Genomic DNA, 16,505 nt, shown 5'->3' with positions numbered 1-16,505 from the left:
TTTGAACTGCCACCCTTTTGATTAGCAGCCAAGCTCTTAACCATCATACCACCAGGGCTCCTACACAGACACAGAGAACTGAATTACAGGATAGAGCACAGGCCAATTCCTGGACTGGCCACTGGGTGGCGCATCACTGGGACAGCTCCAAAAAAAGTAGCGCTAAAAAAACCAAAAACCAAACCCACTGCCATGGAGTCGATTCCGACCCAGAGCACTAAAAAGGCCTGGAAATCAAACAGGCACAGGAACCAGAACTCACAGAGCTGGCTGGAACCTGTGGCCTGAAACTAACTCGGTAAACTGCCTATTAAAACAAAAAATATCAATACTTTCTATAAGATTTAAACAAAATGCAAAGTCTCATTACACAATAATCAAAATGTCCAGGATAAAATCCAAAATTATTCAGCACACAAAGAGATAGGAAAATATCAACTTGCATGGAAAAAGACAATGCTAATGCTGAGATGACACACATGGTGAAATTAGCTGACAAAGACTTTAAAGAATCTACCATAAAAATACTCCAAGAAGTAAATGTTCTTGAAAAGGATGGAAATGAGAAAGAAGTTAAAGGTGGGGTACAAAATGATACAGTCATTCTGGAAAAGAGCTTGGTAATTTCTTACATAAGCATAATGAAAACTTATGTTCACATAAAAACCAGTACGTAAATGTTTATAGTAGCTTTATTGATAATTGCCAAAAATTGGAAACAATCCAACGAGTGACAAGATAAACTGTGAGATATATACATACACATATGTATATAACAAGATACTGCTCAGCAGAAAAAAAGAACGAATTATTGATACAAGCAAAAACTTGGATGAATCTCAGGCATTATGTGAAGTGAAAGAAGCCAATCTCATATGATTCCATTAAATGACATTCTCCAAAAGACAAAACTATAGTGATGAAAAACAGAGTAGTTTCAGGGGCTGGAGCTAGGAGGAGGGTGTAACTACAAATGGATAGCACGAGGTAGTTTTTTGGGGCGATGGAACTTTTCTAAGTTTTAACATAGAAATGTACACAAAATCTATACATGTTATAAAAGCCAATTTTACTGTAAGTTGATTAAAAAAAAATAAAGTTATAAAAAGCCCAAACTTTAAAACAAAAACAACCCAGAAAAAATAAATTAGGTTTATGAATAATAACATTTATGAGGGATAATTTGTATTAACCAATAGAAAAATCATACCCTAACAGGGCATTTATAGTCTATTGCAATGAAGGGCAGTGTAATCAATTAAACTGAATCAGGGCTGAGAATGACTTACAAAGGTATAATCCTACCCAACATGCTTCCTTCTCTACTGTATATACAAAACCAAGATCAAAACAGCACATGGAAAGAAAATCAAAGGACACTGTGGCACTGTCAGTCACCAGGCAACAACTCAGGTCTTCAAGCCGAACCATATCTAAATTACCTGAGATAAGAATCTCTCTGCCTTTGGAAGACTCATTCCAATATTAAATTATTCTGCCTGGAAATTCTAAGCTACGTTTCCCATAATAACATCTATGCAGTGTTTCTGTTTTCCCTGCCACATTAAAAAGCAGGTGAGAGAGAGACTTTGACTTACAGGAAGATGGAATAGACGTATTTTTCCCTTTTCCTTCCACTAAGTATAACTATAAATCCTGGATATTATATATAAAACAAACCTAAAATGACTGAAAGGTAAAAAGAAGGCAGGCCAGCTAGAGAACTCAGGACCAAGGAACAACAAAGTAATGAGTTCCCTGTGTTTTCTTTATATATATCCCAGACTTGGATCTAAAGAAGCTGGCAACCCAGAAATACCAATGGCACACACCAAAAACAGTCCCTACAAAAAACTGCTCTCCCCAGCTGAAGGACCAGGAAAGGAGCAACTTGACAAAACAGAAAACTTTTAGACAATAACTGCTCTACATAAGACAAACACCACAGAAAAAGCTGAAGCCCTACCCCCATCAATACCAGCTAAGGCCAAGTGTGAAATCTAGACTTCCACCAAGCACCAGAGCTGCAAAATATGTGAAGTAAAACCTATATAACTGAAAAGAGAAATAGACAATTCCATAATTATGGTGGGAAACAAAACATCTCTCTCAGCAACTGACAGAACAACTAGATAGAAAATCAGAAATGACATACAAGAACTCGACACCACCATTAACCAACAGGATCTACTCAACATTTACAGAACACTTCACCCAAAAACAGTAGAATACACATTCCATTTCAAGCCCCAAAGGAACACATAACAAGATAGACAATATCCTACAAATTTTAAAGAATTGAAAACAGTGTGTTCTCTGACCACATACAGTTAAACTGGAGATCAATAACAGAAAGGTAACAGGAAAATTCCCAAGCACTTAGAAACTAAAAAATACACACTTATAAGTAATCCATGGGTTAAAAGTCTTAAGGAAAATTTAAAAAACATTGAACTGAGTAAAAATTAAAATCTATAAAAAATGTGTGGGACGCACAAACACTAATTCAAAATGGATCAAGGACCTAAAAGTTAAAGCCAGAACTCTAAAGGTTTTGGAAGAAAGCTTAGGGGCGAAACTATGGGACCTAGTCTTTTAATGACAGACAATCAAATGCAACTACAAATGCATGAGCGACAGAAGACAAAACAGGTAAGAGGGACCTCATAAAAATTAAATACATATGTTCATCAAACGGCTTTATCAAGAGTAAAAGGACAACCTACAGACTGTGAAAAAATCTTTGGGAATAATATATCTGACAAGGGTCTGATATCCAAAATATATAAAACTTTCTACAACTTAACAATAAAAAGACATATCAAACAATGAGAAAAGGCCATGAACAGACACATCACCAAAGAGGATATTCAAGCAATCAACTAACACATGAAAAGATGCTCATCCTCACTAGCCATTAGAGACAGAAATCAAAATCACAATGAGATACCACCTTACCCCTGCTAGAAAGGCAATGATCTGAAAAATAGAAAACAACAAATATTAGCAAGGAGATGGGAACCCTTATCCATGGCTGGTGGGAATGTAAAATGATACAACCATTGTGGAAAACACTGTGGTGATTACTCAAAAACACTAGAAATGGAACTACTATATGACCCAGCAATTCCACTCCAAGGTATGTACCCTAGGCACCTAAAAGTAATGGCATGAACACACATACATACACTGATGTTCACTGCAGCATTATTCATAATAGCAAAAAGGTGGAAACAACCCAAATGCCCATCAACAGACAAATGGATAAACAAATGCGGTGCATAGAATGAATACTACTCAGCCTTAAAGAAAAATGAGGTCCCGATACATGCTACAACATGGGTGAGCCTTGAGGACATTACACTGAGTGAGAGATGTCGATCACAAGGGGACAAATGTTATATGGTCTCACTGACATGAAATGACGAGAATTGGTAATTATATAGAAACCAGTGGTTACTAGGGGCTGGAGGGGGGAAGGAAAGGGGTAATCATTCTCCGGAAAATAGTTAATTTTTGCCCATGGTGATAGGAAAATCGGCATCAACTGAGGGTAATGGCTACACAACTTGACTAATGCAGCTGTTATCACTAAGCTATATACCAGAAAAAAAAAAAGGGTGAAATTGCAAACGAAGTGTTTTATATTTTTTTACAACTACAACGCAGCCCAAAAAAGGGGGGGTGGGGGCGTGCTCTTCTTTATACTATTTAGGTTATCAGCCATAGCTCTTAACCACTGTGTCACCAGGGCTTCCAATAACCCTGCAAACATCAAAAGGAAATAAAGTGCAACTAAACACTTCATGGGATTATTTTCTTGGTTGAAAGTTTGGGGTTATTGCTTTTGTGGGTCTATTCAGCCAAAGGGCTTAAGGCTGTTTTTTGGAGTTTTTGCTCTACCTCCCAGTTCACTGAGTAGTGCCTGGAGTCTTAAAATCTTGCTAGCGGCCACTCAAGATACAATTGGTCTCTATCCACCTACAGTGGCAGAGGAAGAAAGAGACCCAGGAATCAGAGAAGGAAATGGACTGCAAGTCTAACTGCCTCCACGAACTACTATTTCCTTCACCGTGAGACCAAAAGAAATGGAAGGTGCCCAGCTACCATTACTGAACATTTTGATCAAGTGCCCAATAGATGGATCTTGATCAAAAGGAGAAAAATTGTGGCACAGGACTTCAAATTCTTATGAAAACCAGACTTACTGGAGCCATCGACACTGGGGGAATCCCCAAATCTGTTGCCCGAAAACAATCTTTAAATCTTGAACTGAAGCTATCCCTTGAAGTTGTCATTAAACTGAACTACGCTTCAGCTGAATTAATAAAGAATGTTTGCCTTGAACACTGCACTTTTAGAAAGAGCTATCTATATGAGCTCAAACTGACAGCTTTTTGAATAAAGCAGGGATGATTATGTCAAGGAGCAGGGAGTCTAAATTAACGTAATAAAACAATACTGTAGAGCCAGGGAGAATGGTAACACAAGGCAATGACTGATGTCACTGAACTGTATACTCAAAAACCGTTGAGTGGATGAATGTTCACTTGTGCTTACTGCCACCAAAAAATAAATAAAAGAAAAATATTACATAAAACAACAAAAAAATTGTAGGACACAGGTAATGCAGTGTTAAGAGGGGAATTTATAGCACTACTTGCTTTCATTTGAAGAGAAAATGTTACAAATCAACAATTTAAACTTCCACCTCAAGAACCTGGAAAAAAGAAAAATAAATTCAAAGAAAGCAGAAGTAAGGTAATAATAAAGGTAAGAGCAGAAATCAGTGAAATTGAAAACAGAAAAAGAATACAAAAAAAAAAATCAATGAAACAAACATAAAAATGGTTCTTTGAAAAAAATCAGTAAAATCGAATCTCTAGCAAATATTAGAGAGAAAGCACAAATTACAAGTATTGAGAATGAAAGTAGAAATATCACTATAACCCATTAAAAACCCATTGCCGTCAAGTGGATTCTGAATCATAGTGACTCTAGCACACGGCAGAACTGCCCCACAGGGTTTACAGGGAGTAATTGGTGGATTCAGGTTGCCAATCTTTTGGTTATCAGCCATAGCTCTTAACCACTGTGTCACCAGGGCTTCCAATAACCCTGCAAACATCAAAAGGAAGTAAAGTAACACCACAAACAACTCCACGCACATCAACTTGACAGCTGAGATACATGGAGCAATTTCTCACAAAGCACAAACTACTACAACTCACTCAATATAAAATAGATAACTTTAGTAACCCTTTAACTATTAAGGAAATTGAATTTGTAATTTAAACTCCCCCCCTCAAAAAAATCTCCAGATCTAAACATTTTCACTGGAGAATTCTACCAAATGTTTAAAGAGTTAACACCAATTCTATAAATCCCTTTCAGAAAACAGAAAAGAAGGGAACATTTCCCAATTCATTCTGTAATGCTAATATTACCCTGATACCAAAACCAGACAAGGACCAAGCCAAAACAGAAAACTACACACCAATATCCCTCATGAGAATAAACGAAATTCAGCAATATGTAAAAAGAATTATATACCATTTCAAGATGCAAGGGTTTCTGGGATGCAAGGATGACTAAATACTAAAAAATCAATCAGTGTAATCCACCATATTAAAAAGCTGAGGACAAAAAAATCATATGATCCTATCAATTGATACAGAAAAAGCATGTGACAAAGTTTAACAACCATTCACGACAAGAACTCTCAGCAAGTTAGGAATAGAGGGGAAATTCTTCACCTGGATAAAGAGCACCGCCAAAACCCAAAAGCCTAACATACTTATTGACATACGACAAACACTAAGGATGTCCATTCTCATCACTCTTATTCACAAAGTACTCCAAGTTCTAGACAATGCTATTAGGTAAGACAAGAAAATGATAAGCATATAGATCATATAAGGGAAGAAATAAAATTGTTCCTATTTGCAAACTGCATGATTATCTACATAGAAAATCCCGAGAAATTTACCAAAAAAAAACTTCTAGAACTAGTAAGACTGTTAAGCAAGGTCACAGGAAACGGGACAAACATATAAAAATCATTTGTATTTTTATATACTAGCAATGAACATGTGGCAACTAAAATTAAAAAATATTTAGATACTAGTACTGATCATGTGGACACCAAAATAAAATACAATACCACTTACGATAGCTCAAACAAAACACAAGGGCAGCGCTGGTGGCAGAACAGACGTATAGGTCAGTGGAATAAACCAGAGAGCTGAGGACCCACACTAACATGCCTAACTTATTTTGGGCCAAGGTACAAAAGCAACTCAATGGAGGAAGGACAGCTTTTTTAAACAAATGGTGCTGGAACAACTGAACATTCATGGGCAAAAAGGGAACTTCAATACAAAAAGTTGAGTCAAAACGGATCACAGACTAAAATGTAAAACATAACATTATAAAACTTTTAAGAAAGACAACAGGAGAAAATCTTTAAAATCTAAGGCTAGAAAAAGCATTCTTAAGCTTGACACCAAAAGCACCATGCACGAAAGGAAAAACTGATAAACGGATTTTATTAGAACTTTAAACTTGTATTCTGCTAGAGATTCTCAAAATTTAAAACTCTGGCTCTCTTAAAGACTCCGCGAAGAAGATGAAAAGACAAGCTATAGATGGACTGGGAGAAAATACTTGCAAATCACATATCCAACAAAGGACTAATGTTCATAACACAGAGAAAACTCACCAAACTCATCAGCAAATAAAAAATCCAATTAGAAAATGGGCCAAAGACATAAACATTTCACTGTAAAGGATATACAGATGGCCAATAAGCACACGAAAATGTTCAATATCATTTTTTTTTTTTTCCTGCATTAGCCATCACAGAAATACAAATTGTAACCACAGTTACATATCACTACACATTTACTGGAGCCGTGGTGGCACCGTGGTTAAGAGCTACAGCTGATAACCAAAAGGTCAGCAGTTCAAATCCACCAGTGGCTCCTTGGAAACCTATGGGGCAGTTCTACTCTGCTCTATAGGGGCACTATGAGTCGGAATAGACTTGCCAGCACACAACAACAACACATCTACTGGAATAGCTTAAAAAAAAAAAAAAGTGATAGAACCAAATGCTGAAGATACAGAGAGACTGGGTCAGACAGGTAAAAATGGTACAATCACTCTGAAAAATCACACGGCAGTTTCTTGAAAAAACTGAACATGCAGCTACCATACAACCCAGCAATTGTACTCCTGAATATTTATCCCAGAGAAGTGAAAGCCTAGGTTCCCATAAAGACATGTACACTAATGTTTACTGTAGCTTTATTCATAATAGCCCCAAACTGAAAACAGCTCAGATACTCTTCAACAGGTATATGGTTAAACAAACTGATACATCCATGCCATGAAATACTACTAAGCAATAAAAGCACAAACGATTGATACATACAACGACTTGGGTGAATCTCCAAAAATTACACTAAGTGAAAAAATGCCAATCATCAAAAGTTATATATGAAATTAGTTCATTTCTATAATATTCTTAAAACAGCAAAATTATAGAAATAGAGAAGAGAATAGCAGTTTCCAGGGGTGAGGGCAGGGAGAAAGGAAATATGGCTACAGGAGGGTAACGCGAAGAAGCACCCAGGTGAGGGAAATGTTCTGTATCTTGACTGTATATACGTCAACGTCCTGCTTCTGATGCTGTTCTGTAGTCTACTGAGAAGTTACCAGTCAGGACAGCTGGGTAAAGGGTGCACAGACTCCCTCTGTATTAGTTTTGGTGACGGCATGTGAATGTACAATTACCTCAAAATAAAAAGCTTAGTAAAATTTTTCTACAAAGCATTACTGATAAAAAAAACAAAAAGCAGGTGAAGAGTGTATGCTTCTCCTTTATGTTCTCATTGCCTCTTTTGCAGAGTCTCAGGCTAAGGTGAATAAGCCAAATTTTATTCCCTCTCTATAACCCCAGTGGAGTCCCTGGGATGCAAATGGTTAACAAAAGGTTAGCCAAAAGGCTGGAGGTTCGAGTCCATCCACAGGCACCTTGGAAGAAAAGCCCGGCGATCTATTTCCAACATTTCAGCCACTGAAAATCCCACAGAGCGCAGTTCTCCTTTGATACACATGGGGTTGTCGTGAGTCAGAATCAACCGATTTGGTTGTATTTCTTTGGAGGCTTCAATTACTATATGCCAAAAATTGCCAAATTTGTATTTCAAACCTATTTCCTTCTTCCGAGGTCCAAACTTATTTCACTTTTAAACAAATATCTCAATCTAGATATCTCACAGGCACTTTAGGGCCAAGAGGGATACATCTAAATGCATCGTCTTTTTCCTAGAGCCCCCAGACCTGTTTCTGTTGGGGTTTCTCTTTTTCAGCAGCTCGCACTACACGCAATGCTCCCAGATGCTCCAGCTGTTGTAAGTCAGCTTCACTTCCCAGTATCTAGTCAGTCAGTCAGTCACAAAACACCTCTAATTCAAGTTCCTCAGTACGTGGTCCATCAATCCACTTCTTCCCATCCCCTGGTCTCAACTACCATTCCGAAGGCCTACTGACTGGTTTCCAAACCCCCAATTATGCCTCCCTCAACACCATTCCTCCTGTAGCAACCAGACTCATCTTTAAAATATGCAAATCTAAATACCTCACTCCCTAGTTGAAAACCTTTCACAGCCAGAATGCTTAGAAGCCAGGATGGTGAGACTTCGTCTCACGTACTTTAGACATGTTATCAGGAGGGACCAGTCCCTGGAGAAAAACATCACACTCGGCAAAGGAGAGGGTCAATGAAAAAGAGGAAGACCCTCAACGAGATGGATTGACACTGTGGCTGCAGCAATGGGCTCAAACACAGCAACGATTCTGAAGATGGTGCAGGACTGGGCAGTGTTTCATTTTGTTACACACAGGGTCGCTGTGAGTTGGAAATAACTCAACAGCACCTAACAACAACAACGTTATCCACTGTACTTACCATAATCTTCAATAAAGCACGCAAACTCCCACATTCTGGTTTCCACCTGTATCATACTGCATCATGACAAATCCTTCTAGTGAAAGCAAAGAGGACTTGAAATACTTACTGATGAAGATCAAAGACCACAGCCTTCAGTATGGATTACCCCTCAACATAAAGAAAACAAAAATCCTCACAACTGGACCAACAAGCAACGCCATGATAAATGGAGAAAAGATTAATGTTGTAAAGAATTTCATTTTACTTGGATCCACAATCTGGGTTAAAAGCATCATTAAACCCAGCGTACACAGGGTCGCTGTGAGCCAGAACTGACTTGATGGCAGCTAAAAACTATTTTTTTTTTTTTTTTTAAACAACTACATTATCCACTGTCAATTCCGACTCATAGCGACCCTACAGGACAGAGTAGAACTGCCCCATTCGGTTTCTAAGGCTACAAATCTTTACGGAAGTAAAACAGCTGGTAGATTCAAACAACCGACCTTTTGCTTAGCAGCCCAGCAATTATTACAAAGCATAAAAATAATAATGAAAGATGGATTTCAGGATATCAAGTAAGGGGAATGGCCATGCAAAATACAATGAATATTAAGTGAAATAAGGTGAAATATTGTAACAAAACATAAAATAGACATTTGGGAGTACTAGGGCAAGGGACGTAAGGAATGCTCTGAGAACACGGCTTCACAAGGTATTACTGTTGATACTACCCCGGCCTCGGGTTAATAAAGTCAAGGTATGAAGCGGCACATACAATCAAACCTGTATTAACCAAAAGGCTTGAGGAGTAGCCTATCCTGGTGACTAAATTTACTTATAAAGCCTTTTTGTTTTAACCACTGTTACTGAAAACCTTTCTAAAATGTATTAAAGTATACTTTCCTGCTTTAGTAAGTACAGTGGGCAAAATTAAATATTCTACTGTTGCCTGTGGGTTTTAACACAAATTAGGGTCAGCCCTGTTGTGAACATCAGTTCTCACTGGACCCAGGGAAGCTGTGGACATTTGCGCTGGTTGTATACAGACTGACCCAAGGCAATTCATTCCTTGGAAGCTCCTCTTTTTTTTTTTTTTTTTCAACTAAATTGTTTAAAATCAATTTTTTAAAAGGGAGGAAAGAAGTTTATTTTTCTGTAAGTCAAGAGCAGAAAAAATAAACCCGGTTACCTGGGCTTTTACTGTATCTCCGGAGCTTTTCTGAAGTAATAGGTATTCTTAAAAAATCTGCTCCATCTTCAACACTGCTAAGGCAGTGGGTGCCCACGGGCAAAGTTTGTGAAAAAGAAAGATAAAATCTAGTTCCAACATGGAGAAGAAAACAGTATTCAAGAAAGCTGGGCAAATATCCACATATTTATCAAATATGTCTTGTGTATCAAATGTTTTACGTACTAAGCACCCTAAGCACACTATGGCTATAACAAGCCTTCCCTACTTGTGCCTCAGCTTCATCTGCAAAATTCATTAAAAAGGAAGTGATGCTACTCTGCCATCAACTCAAATGTGTTTTGAGTGTGTGAGAGAGAAAGAGAGAGAGAGGGAGAAAGAGAGGAGGGTAGTGGAGCCATAGCTAACTCTTCGAGGGGAGCTAGGATGCCCAAACTCCAAAGAAAATTATTCTCTGCTGTAAACTTAGGAATAAAGGTTGGTTGTGTTGCTATGGGCAGAAAACTAAATAAATCAAAAAAAATTCAGAGTAGATTGAGCTATATGTTAAAATGCTGTGAGGTTAAATACTAAATATCCTAAAAAAGTGAAGAATCCATGGACATCTTTATTTCCTTCCAGTTTTCTTTGACACCTTATACCACACAACACTGGCATCAGAACTTGTAGTTTGATACAAAGATCACTGGAGTGGGAACACTCAAAGATGGATTTGGTTCTAGCTTTGGCAGTGCAGTAATGAACTGCGTGATCTTAGCAGTCACGTACATGTCTGTGAAATATTTTCTTCTCTTTCTGTCATTAGTGAAGAATGCCATAACAAATCCTACACATTTTGTTTTAAAATAAAGCCATTATACCAGTAGTTCAGAATGCCAGAGCTATATAATGTATTTTGATTTTGGAGAGACATCTGACCAAGTATTGAATACAAACATTAAGACAGCTGTATAGTCAAATGGATTATTAATTCTGAAATTCAAGAAGGAACACTGGAAAGATGGGCTGAATTAACAAGATAAAATTTAACTGTGAATTCAAATGAATGGTCTATATCACCCTTTAAAATTGCTGTTATATGCATATAATAAATTTCTAGCATTCACGTTGGATATATCACTCTTCCCACACGGAATAACTGATTCTTTGAGTTTTCCTCTCATTTTTTCCTCTTATGTTTCACAAGGGTAAATGTAAATCCTGGCTCTACAGTGGAAAAATAAAATTATACTCTACAAGCATGGGGTAGGAGAGGCCTGACTTAAGTGCAGTTCATGTGAAAAAGAACTAAGCTTGAGCCGACTTCAAGCTCAACATGAGTCAACATGTGACATGACTGCCAAAAAAGCTAACATCATCTTACAGACACCAATAACAGAAGTATAGTGTCCAGATCAAGAATTACAGCCTCACTGTTTTCTCACATCCTATGCCCGGCACCACACATCTAGAATGATGGGCTCAGTCCTAAGGGCACCCTATTTAAAGTGATACTAACAAACAGGAGCAGTTCCAGGAAGGGGAGTGGCTGGAATGGTGAAAAACCGAGAAAACAAGTCCTGATGACTAAAAGGAACTAGGGTTATTTAGCCTGGAATAGCTAAATCTTGGGGGAGACATGATATGGAATATCATCAGATGAGCTGCTATGTGACAGACAAGTTGAAGCTTCCTCTCTGGAGATCCAGAGCACCAAAGGGAACACACTGAGGGAGACTTGGTGTGGATACAAACAGTACCCAAAATGGTATGGGCTGCGTCAACACTAGGGATGTTCAGGTAACGCAATTGTTTTCAACTCTGGCTACACATTAGAGGCACCTGGGAATATTTTCAAGACTATCAATGCCCAGGTCCCACCTCCAACCAATTAAATCAGAATCTCTCAGGAAGGGCCTGAGCAGTGGCAGGCATTAAAGCTCCCAAGGGGCTTCTAACGTGCGGCTATACTTGAGAACGACCAAGGTAAATGCAGTCAGGGTAGCCGCCCGTCTGTGTGTGCTAGAAGCAAACCCACTCCTCTGAGCTGAGTGCGACTCACAGAGACCCTACAGGACAGAGCAGAACTGCCTCACAGGGTCCCCAGGGCTGTAAATCTTTATGGAAGCAGATCGCCACATCATTTTCCCACAGAGTAGCTGGTGGCTTCAAACTGCCAATCTTTTGGTTAGCAGCTGAGCACTTTAACCACTGTACCACCAGGGCTCCCCGTGTGGTGTAAAGGGGGTTCTTACTGGGGAGACGCCTGGATCTTTTCTGCTCTAAAGCCTCCTGTATTTTAGCTTGTTGAACTCAACGCCATCCTCTACAACCATGAAGATTAAACCTTCTTTGCAAATATTCGAGACGAAAGGATGTTTAAACGCAGGGTCCTGAAAGGGAAGGATACAGGTTATACATAGGTTATAATCTCTACTGTATTCTATTCACGAATAAGAAATTTCAACAACTACTGTCCTTATGGAAATCACCTTTGTATGTAAATGAACAATTTAATTGAAAGGTTCTTAAATTTATATTGGCTGCTAAAGAAAAGGTCAGCAGTTTCAATCTGCCAGGCGCTCCTTGGAAACTCTATGGGGCAGTTCTACTCTGTCCTTTAGGGTCGCTACGAGTCGCAATCAACTCAATGGCAACGGGTTTGATTTTTCTGGTTTTAACATTCAAAAGTTTTCAAGTTTCTTCTATGATAAAATAATTCTTTAAATCAAGCTGCACCAGTCTGAAGTAGTTTCTAGTTTGAATGGTCTCTACCAATACATATGGTAAAGTATCTGTTGTATTTCCTATTTTAAACATTCTCTAAAACTTTCTATAATAGCCTGGATTTTTACTAACCAATATACAGTTCTCTGCATTTCCTTCAGTGTTGGTTATATTCCCATTCTTCATCTGTTTTTCTGATCAGTGAATAAAAAATGTATACATATTTCTTAATCTTCCCCTTGAAAAGATACATCCATATTTGTTCAAAAGTCTTCTGGCCTTAATACAGATCAGCAGTCAATTGTATTGGGTTATGCTTCTAAATTTTAGCGGCCCCTTCGGATGTTCCCACCGAGTTGGGACACTCCCTGTAAACTCTAAAACTTTCACTTTAGATTACAGTAAGTTATCAACCGTTTCCTTTTACTTCTGCCATCTGTCAATGCAAAAAGCTTCTAATGAATCTGAAGCTTCTTCTAGGCTACTTGAAGTCTCTCTCACGAATCTCTGTCATGTGGTTCATAAATAACGAGAGAGGTATTAAAGATCATCATCTTGTTTACAGATACCACCACCAAAGAGCCTGGAATAACACCACGGACTTGACTATTCAGCCAGAACTAGCATTTCAGCAGTCAGTCCTGATGTGACGGTGAAGCACACATTTCACAGTTTTACCATTAGCTAGTTAACTGAACTACGGTTCCAGCAATGATTCCTATTTCCATATCAAAACACTAGAAAGAATTACGACCTTCCAGCCATCTAAGCAGCTGCTGGACGGACAGTTTGCTCCACAGCCAACAGCCACCTTTCCATTTTGCAAACACGTACCTCTCACAGAAATGTTTTCAGTACGGCAGTCTACAGAGCTGGTTTTAACACCGGCACGATGTGACAACAAAATTCATGATGATTTTGCTTTTTCTGCCAGCCCCCTTTTCTTCTTTTCTAATTCTTTTCTCCCCTCCTCTCCTCCAAACGAAACCAACAATGCTTCCTCGAAACCTGCTTCAGACTTATGAATATAATGCTCTCAGTGCGAGCAGGCCAGCTTTATAGGAGAGCAGCTTTTGTGAGAAGCAGGAAGCTGATCTGAGTAGCGGAGAGAGCAGGGATGGGGCGGAGCAGAAAGGAACTGAGCTGGGGGAGAGCGAAGCACAGACAGTCCTGCTGCTTCTGGTTACTTATTGACAGTTTCATCTAATGGCACAGATTTCTGAACAGGGTGAGCATCCATCCTCCCATACCTTTTCTTTCTTTTACAAATCTTTGCCAATTTGCTAAACTGTTACACAGGGGAAAGTGAGGCCTTACAGCCTCGCCAGAGCCCAGATGCAGGGAAATGATGTAAGCTTCCCACCTCCCACCAGCCCCTGCTCTGCCAATCCACCTCTACTCTGACCTGTTAATATCCCCCCACCCCCCCACCCCAGTGCCACTGCCCAGGGGTTGGCAGGCCCCAGACTTGCCTAGCCTTGTCCTTCTGTGTGGCAGAAAACATTTGCCAGGGGATCAGGAGTATTTTTGTTTTGAGAAAGTCTTCAATGAAAAAGTAAATGTCTTTCTATTTAAAAAATAATGCTGACTGGACAAAAGCTAGTCAGTCCCCAGGAGAAATAATATTAAGTAGGACTTGTAATGAGGAATGCAATTTAGCCAGAGACAGCAGAAGGTGTAGAGTAGAAAGGGCCCCATAGTGCGAGTCAGGAGACAGAGGTTCTGCTCTTCTATGCCACCTCTGTGACCTTGGACAACGGGCTGACCCCCTCTCTAGTTTCATTTTCTGTAAAAGAGTTTAAATTATATCTAAGATCTTCTGTACTGTTATAATTTTATGAACTGACACTCAAAAGAAATAAGCCAAGAGCAAAATGTAATCTGATTGTAGTCAGTTGTTTGATGTTTACTCAAAAGTACAATTAATTCTTTATATTAAGCTATTTAAAGTATGTGCTTGACCAAGGTATAGTAAATGTGAGTATGGTTAGCAAAAGATATACAGGGAAGAAATTCCAGGCAGTTCAGGTTAATCCTTGTCTGGAGAATTTATGGAGGTAGTAGAGACACACACTCCGGGAAGGACAATCTATAAGCAGACGGTGAAAGCAATTAAGACCTACTACTTTATCCTAAAGGAAATAAACTACTTACCTTGGCCAAGAGTGGTCTAAGTTTAAAGGACACACACACGCAGATTTTTTTTAAAAAGTTTTAAATTAAGAGTCTGTAATAAACTGCTTACTATACTAGCACAACAGTTTTCAAACTGAGAAAGGCAAGCTCCTGGAAGTACAGGACACTTTCCAAAGGTTTATGCAGGCTCACAGACAGCAAGTCAATTCTGCCTAAAAATGCCCCTGAAGAGTAAATTCTCCTTCCCCACCCGCCCTTTTCCAATCCCACTTTACAAAATAGAGGCACACAGCTCACCCATCACAAATCTCATTCGGGTGCCTTACTTGGAGCAGGAAAAACCCTCTGGGTAAGATAAAAAACGAGGATTAGAAATACTGGAGGTGAAAAAGTGAACGGCCCTAATCACTCTTCTTTTGCGGTCAGGTGGCTTTGCCAATTCTTTGCTGGCGATAAAATTGGAAGAGAACCTAATGGAGTTGTCAGATGATAAATCATTAAAAATAATTTTAAATGACAGATAACTGTGACTTAGAATACAGTCCAGAAGGCATTTGAAAAACTGAGTGAAGAGTGTATTAATACTTTCATTCTCTTCAACTTATTTATGTAAACAAAATTTCACAGTATTTATATTAAAAAAGATAGGTCGAACTCCCATTCTGCAATGAATAATATTTATCCACTGATGTATGAACTAATTAGAAGAAAAGCAGCAATAATACAATTTCATTTTTATCCCTAATATTATCAAAATTTAAAATTTAGGCATGTTGTTCTGATCAACTTTGTACTAATAATCACTAAAATAATAGCTTTTAAAAAATCACTTTGAGCCTTATGGCCACAGAAAGTTAAATTGTTGCCACACAAGTACAATAGAGTGATGGATGATAGATTTTTAAATTTAACACATAAACATAAAATTCAGTGGGAAATTGTAATAAAGTAAGACTTAAAGAGGAAAAAATCAGCACTCTAAAATGTCAGACTGTTAAAGAGTTGTTTGTAAATAAATAATGGTAGGTATCATAAAACCATGTTATTTGATTCAAATCGATATATTTAAGAAGGGCATAACAACTTTATTAAGAAATGTCAGTACTTACAATGACAATTATACCATTAGCAAATCATTTACAATGAAAAATTTTAAATCTCAATGAATAAATTAGGTAGGGATCCATAACTCTGAAAATTCTTTTACTGGGGCAAGAAGTTTAAATAAAGCACACTACACCCTTCTTCTATTCCAAAACACCTCTCAACTATCACTACAAAGTGAAAAGTAGCAATCTAGAACCCTGAAGAATCGAGCTACTTTGAGCAAATAAGTTTTCCAGATACCTGGAGTTAATAGGTAGCAAAACAGTTGTTGTTTCCTAATTTTAAACTATTAAAGATGAAAATCTTTCCAAAATGAAACATTCCTTCCCACCTCTTTTTAGCGTTCCCAGCGTACTTCTTGTTGTTGTCGTCGTTGTTGAGTGTCCACCGATTTCGACTTAGGACCTC

General features: G+C 38.3%; 1 protein-coding gene across 7 annotated transcripts in view; it reads right to left on the bottom strand.

Moving 5' to 3' along the window:
- Positions 1-16,505, bottom strand: part of BBX (BBX high mobility group box domain containing) — a 294,477-nt gene that overhangs the window by 209,578 nt on the left and 68,394 nt on the right. The window contains exon 1 of one of the 7 annotated variants that reach the window (XM_049858246.1): positions 13,689-14,191. The exons of the other annotated variants lie outside the window; for them this stretch is intronic. The gene's annotated coding sequence lies outside the window, so the exon portion shown is untranslated. Of the gene's footprint in view, positions 1-13,688; positions 14,192-16,505 lie in introns of those variants that run through there. 7 annotated transcript variants of the gene reach the window in all.

The sequence above is a fragment of the Elephas maximus genome, chromosome 18, assembly GCF_024166365.1.
Source record: "Elephas maximus indicus isolate mEleMax1 chromosome 18, mEleMax1 primary haplotype, whole genome shotgun sequence".
NCBI lineage: Eukaryota > Metazoa > Chordata > Mammalia > Proboscidea > Elephantidae > Elephas > Elephas maximus.
Note: the sequence above shows the minus strand (reverse complement) of the source record. Positions and strands in the feature narration are given on the sequence as shown.